This window comes from Ursus americanus, chromosome 27, assembly GCF_024610735.1.
Source record: "Ursus americanus isolate L20-20 chromosome 27, mUrsAme1.1.p, whole genome shotgun sequence".
Classification (NCBI taxonomy): domain Eukaryota; kingdom Metazoa; phylum Chordata; class Mammalia; order Carnivora; family Ursidae; genus Ursus; species Ursus americanus.
This window is the reverse complement of record NC_142153.1, coordinates 8,251,554-8,258,338: the sequence shown is the minus strand read 5'-3', so window position 1 is coordinate 8,258,338 and position 6,785 is coordinate 8,251,554.

The window sequence follows — 6,785 nt, the reverse complement described above, 5'->3', positions numbered from 1 at the left end:
TCCAGGTCTCACATTTAGGTCTTTAATCCATTTTGAGTTTATTTTTTGTGTATGATGTTAGAAAGTGGTCCAGTATCATTCTTTTGCATGTAGCTGTCCAGGTTTATCAGCACCATTTATCGAAGAGAGACTCTTGTCCCCACTGTTTATTTTTGTCTTCTTTGTCTTTGTCATAGATTAATTGACATATAGACATGGGTTTATTTTTGGGTTCTCTGTTCTATTGATCTGTGTTCTATTTTTTGTGCCAGGATTGTACTGGTTGTTTTTGGTTTTGTTTTTGTTTTCAGATAGAGAGAGGGAGGGGAAGAGGGAGAGAGAGTGAATCTTGAGCAGATTCCATGCCTAGCATGGAGCCCAATGCAGAGCTTGATCTCATGACCTTGAGATCATGACCTGAGCTGAAATCAAGAGTTGAATGCTTAACACACTGAGCCACCCAGGCAGCCCTCTGCCAGTACTGTACCATTTTGATTACTACAGCTTTGTGGTATATCTTGGAATTTGGAATTGTGATACCTCAAGCTTTGTTCTTCTTTCTTAGGATTGCTTTGGATATTTGGAGTCTTTTGTGGTTCCGTACAAACTTTAGGATTATTTGTTCTAGTTCTGTGAAAAATGCTGTTGGTATTTTGATAGAGATTGAATCTATAGTTTGCTTTGAGTAGTATGGACATTTTAACAATATTAATTCTTCCAAACGTGAGCATGGAATATCTTTCCATTTGTTTGTATCATCTTCAATTTTTTCATGAATGTTTTATAATTTTCAGAGTACAGATCTTTCACATTCTTAGTGCTGTTTATTTCTAGGTAGTTTATTCTTTTTGGTGTAACTGTAATTGGGATTGTTTTCTTAATTTCCCTATTACTTCATTAATAGTATATAGAAACACAATTGATTTCTCAGTATTAATTTTGTGTCCTGAAAATTTATTGAATTCATTTGTTCTTTTTTTCATGTATCATAATTCATGGTATCTATATCTTAATTTTGGAAAAAAAGATTAATCCAAAATCACAAATTTAAACATCACCTTCTCCAAACATAACAACCCCTTATTTCCATCCAAATACTATATAATTATTACAATTCTTTTTTTAAATTAATTTTTTATTTAAATGTGATTAACACCTAAAGTATTATTAGTTTCCAAGGTAGAGGTCAGTAACTCATCAGTGTTATATAACACTCAGTAGTCATTACATCACGTGTCTTCCTTAATGTCCATCACCCAGTGACCCCATATCTTTACCTCCCCTCCCCTCCAGAAACCCCCAGTTTGTTTCCTATGATTAAGAACCTTTATGGTTTGTCTCTGAGTTCATTTATTCTAATAATTTTTTGGTGGAGTCTTTAGGGTTTTCAATGAATATTATGTCATCTGCAAGTAGTGACAATTTATCTCTTCCTTACCAATATGGATGTCTTTTATTAGAAGCACTTTTGTTTGGTAACCTGAGGTGTACTCGCAAAAAGAAAATGCCCTACGATTAGCTATGCTTAAATCTTCTTTCATGTGACATAAATCCATGCTTGCGCACATGCTACTTCTCATGATCTTTCATAGTATTTAGTCTTTCCCCTATTATTGCACTTGTACCATTTAATAAAAAGAAAACACTTGCAATTTTATTATACATCTCTACTATGAGACTGCGAGCCCTATGAGGGAAGAAAATGTCTCATGTACTTACATTTCAAATTTATTTCCTGGTTCAATGTCTGGTATTGTAGGTTCTCAACAACAAAAACGAGAGTATATAGTTGAACAACGAGAGGGAGAATGTCTAAATATAAATGTGATAGAGTAGTTACAGTTTGTCACAAGATATTTGTAGAAGCTCTAAGAGGGAAAAGACCTTTATCATATTTTCTCTGAAGTGCCAAAAAGTCTGAGTGAAAATATGTTAAGATGTTTTTTGGACCCTACTTCAACTTTTTAATTAATGAATAGGTTCCTCAGGACTCCTAGAATTGTTGGTGGGGGTAAGAGGAATGGTTTTCTAGATATAATTATTAGAAAATCTGCTTAAAAACAACTGTATTATTATTTAAAAACATTTTTTAAAGTAAATAATGCAAACATATACCAAAGAATTTAAAGAGTTCAAAAGGGATATGAAACAAACACCTCCTTTACTCTCTTGTTCCCCAGACACCAAATTCTCCTCACCTGAACCAACCTCTGTTATCAGTTTCTGGATCTCCTTCCCAGAGTCTATACATTTACATGAAAATTAGTTATACTTGGCTACTCACCTTGCTTTCTTCATTTAACAGTATGTCTTGGATGTCAACAATACTTCAATAATAATAAGTCCCAAAACATAGTCTTGGAGATATTATAGAACATTACATATAGAGCTACCTCACATTTTATAAGATCAAAGACAGTATTCCATTCTATGACGGAACCATAGCTTATTTAATTAGTCTTTTGTTAATAGGAACTGACATTTTCCTCAACATTTTGTTATGATAGCAATACTGCAATGACTATTCTCATACTTTCATCATTTCCCACACGTGTGAGAATATCTGTAGACTGAGTACCTTAAAGTTGGATTGCTGGGTTACTGGGGGTATGTCTTCTAAATTTTGATTAAAGTTGCCTAATTGTCCTGTATAGAGCTTGTAAAATTTATTCTCCCACAAGCAAGCGTGAGGGAAGCCATTTCACCATCCTCAGTCACACAGTGGTTATCAGATTGCTTGATCTTTGTCACTCCAATGGGTTAAAAATGAGATACAGTTATAGGTTTATTCTACCTTTATCTTTTTATGAATGAATTAGTTCTCTTTCCATATGCTTTTTTAAAATTATGTTCAACTAGACAACATATAGTACATCATTGGTTTTTGATGTAGTGTTCAATGATCATTAGTTGTGTATAATGCCCAGTGCTCATCAGAACACATGCCCTCCTTACCTTCCATATGTTTAAGAATCTTTTCTGAATGGGGCATCTGGGTGGTTTAGTTGGTTAAGCATCTGCTTTCGGCTCAGGTCCTGATCCCAAGGTCCTGGGATGGATCCCCACATTGGGCTCCCTGCTCTGTGGGGAGTCTGCTTCTCCCCCTCCCTCTGCCTCCTGCTCCCCCTGCTTGAGGTCTGTCTCTCTCTGTCAAATAAATAAAATCTTTAAATAAATTTTTAAAAAGAATCTTTTCTGCATGTTGTCTCTATCCTTTTGCTTATTTTCCTATTGGGGTATTGTTCTGTTCTCTTACTGTTCATAGAATTTTATGTATAGTAAGGAAACGAACATTGTTTAACTGGCAAATGATTGAGACTTCCTTAATTACTGAGGGGAAAATAATTGAAAAGTCCTTAAGATAGAAATATAGGATTAGCTGGTAACAAAAAAGCAACTTGGGCTAGTGAAAAGGGTGGTGGATAAGAAACGTTTATTTTTTACCACCAAAGTTATTGTCCTCAACATGCCACTCCTGATTCCTAATTTTCATTCTCTTCATCTACAGATCAGGGTTGTTGAATTGGTAAAGACATTTCAATATTAAGATGACCTTTCATTTAGGACCTGGGAGGGAGTTCAAGGAGAACTAGTCAAGTGACTAATATAACTCCTGGGTAATATATTTACTGATTTACAATTGCTGTGCACCTCCTATACAGGAAAAAAAAAAAAATCCTGAATCTGTTCTCTGTGGTTCTGGTGTTACCTCTTATTTTACTGTAAGCAGGACTCCCCCACTCCCACTTCTCCTTGGGAATCTGGAGCTGCTTGCAATAAAAAGAAAAGCAGGTCTGCATCCCAAACTTGTGTGTATGCCAGTCCCTATAATCACTTGTTTCTAATTTGTCCCTGCACTTTCGCATGGTTTTGCTACAAGATCATCTTTAGAAAGTGAAGGAACTGAGAAGCAACAGAAAAAAATTTCTGGTTTTGTCATGGCTAAGTAGCTTGTAGTAAACTAACCTTTCCACACAAAGTAACCGTAACATCTGGACAGAATACCTAACACAATCATTTGAAGGCACTGGAGAACAGTCAACACAGGCAAGACTTCAGGGGTTACAATTCCAAGAAGGGAAGGACAAGGAAATGAGTTCTACATTCACCTTGGGTGCTTTTTCCTATGGATGTTTGGCAGTTCCCTGGGTGGGGACAGTATGGGGATATGGAGGCATGTGGGAAAGAATGAGGGGAAGGAAGGATAAAGTCTCAGCAGAAAGCAGGAATTTCACTGAACTGAGGAGGTAAAAGATATGGTGTTTGTGCATATGGCCCTTCTCTTCACTACGTCTATATCTTTGGGGGTAAATACCCAGTAGTGCAATGGCTGGGTCATAGGGTAGCTCAATTTTTAACTTTTTAAGGGACCTCCACACTGTTTTCCAGAGTGGCTGTACCAAATTGCATTCCCACCAACAATGTAGGAGGGATCCCCTTTCTCCACATCCTCTCCAGCAATTGTTGTTTCTTGCCCTGTCAATTTTTGCCATTCTAACTGGCATAAGGTGGTATCTAAGTGTGGTTTTGATTTGAATTTTCCTGATGGCTAATGATTTTGAACATTTTTTCATGTGTCTGTTGGCCATTTGTATGTCATCATTGGAAAAGTGTCTGTTCATATCTTCTGCCCATTTTCTGATTTGTTTGTTTCTTGTGTATTGAGTTTGAGAAGTTCTTCGTAGATCTTGGATACCAGTCTTTTATCTGTAGTATCATTTGCAAATATATTCTCCCATTCCGTGGGATGCCTCTTAGTTTTTTTGACTGTTTCCTTGGCTGTGCAGAAGTGGGACTTTTATCCCACGTTCATTTTATCCCAAGTTCATTTTATCTTTTGTTTCTCTTGCCTTTGGAGATGTGTCATGAAAAAGGTTGCTGTGGCCGATGTCGTAGAGGTTGTGCCCTATGTTCTCCTCTAGGATTTTGATGGATTCCTGTCTCACATCAAGGTCTTTCATCCATTTGGAGTTTATCTCTGTGTATGGTGTGAGAGAGTGGTCAAGTTTCATTCTTTTACATGTAGCTGTCCAATTTTCCCAGCACCATTTATTGAAGAGACTGTCTTTTTTCCACCGGATGTTTTCTCCTGCTTTATTAAAGATTAGTTGCCCAAAGAGCCAAGGGTCCATTTCTGGGTTTTCTATTCTGTTCCATTGGTCTATGTGTCTGTTTTTGTGCCAGTACCATGTTGTCTTTGTGATCACAGCTCTGTAGTACAGCTCGAAATCCAGCATTGTGATGCCCCCAGCTTTGTTTTTCTTTTTCAACAGTTCCTTGGCGATTCGGGGCCTTTTCTGGTTCCATACAAATTTAAGGACTATTTGTTCCGGTTCTTTGAAAAATGTCATTGGTATTTTGCTCGGGATAGCATTGAAAGTGTAGATTGCTCTGGGTAGCATGGACATTTTAACTCTGTTAATTCTTCCGATCCATGAGCATGGAATATTTTCCCATCTTTTTGTGTCTTCTTCAATGTCTTTCAAGAGTGATTTATAGTTTCTAGAATATAGATCCTTTACGTATCTGGTTAAGTTAATTCCAAGGTAACGTATGATTTTTGGTGCTATTGTAAATGGGATGGATTCCCTAATTTTCTTTCTTCAGTCTCATTATTCGTGTATAGAAATGCAACTGATTTCTGAGCATTGATTTTGTATCCCACCACATTACTGAATTGCTCTATAACTTCTAATAGTTTGGGAGTGGATTCTTTTGGGTATTCCATATAGAGTATCATGTCATATGCAAAGAGAGACATTTTGACTTCTTAGCCGATTTGATACCTTTTATCCCTTTTTGTTATCTGAATGCTGTTGCAAGGACTTCTAGTACTATGTTGAATAATAGTGGCGAGAGTGGGCATCCTTGTCGTATTCCTGATCTTAAGGGAAAGGCTTCCAGCTTTTCCCCATCGAGAATGATATTTGCTGTAGGCTTTTCATAGATGGTTTTTATGAGATTGAGGAATGTACACTCTATTCCTACACTCTGAAGGGTTTTAATCAGGAAAGGATGCTGTATTTTCTCAAATGCTTTTTCTTTTTTTTTTTTTTTAAAGCTTTCAAGTTTTTATTTTATTTTATTTTATTTATTTATTTGACAGAGACAGAGACAGCCAGTGAGAGAGGGAACACAAGCAGGGGGAGTGGGAGAGGAAGAAGCAGGCTCATAGCAGAGGAGCCTGATGTGGGGCACGATCCCGGAACGCCGGGATCACGCCCTGAGCCGAAGGCAGACGCTTAACCGCTGTGCCACCCAGGCGCCCCATCAAATGCTTTTTCTGCATCTATTGAGAGAATCATATGATTTTTGAATTTTTGTTTCTGGATAAAATCTATGACACTGATTGATTTGCGAATGTTGAACCACCCTTGCATCCCAGGGATGAATCCCACTTGGTCATGATGGATAATCCTTTTAATGTACTGTAGGATTCTATTAGTCAGGATCTTGTTGAGGATTTTGGCGTCCATATTCATTAGGGAAATCGGTCTGTAATTCTCCTTTTTGATGAGGTCTTTGCCTGGTTTGGGGATCAAGGTAATATTGGCCTCATAGGATGAGTTTGGTAGCTTTCCTTCTGTTTATATTTTTTGAAATAGCTTTGGGAGAATAGGTATTATTTCTTCTTTGAATGTTTGGTACAATTCCTCAGGAAAACCGTCCGGGCCTGGAGTTTTGTTTTTTGGAAGGTTGTTTATCACTGACTCAATCTCTTCATAATTAATTGGGCTGTTTAAAAAAAAATCAATTTCTTCCTGTTTCAATCTTGGTAGTTTATAGGTTTCCAGGAAGTCCTCCAT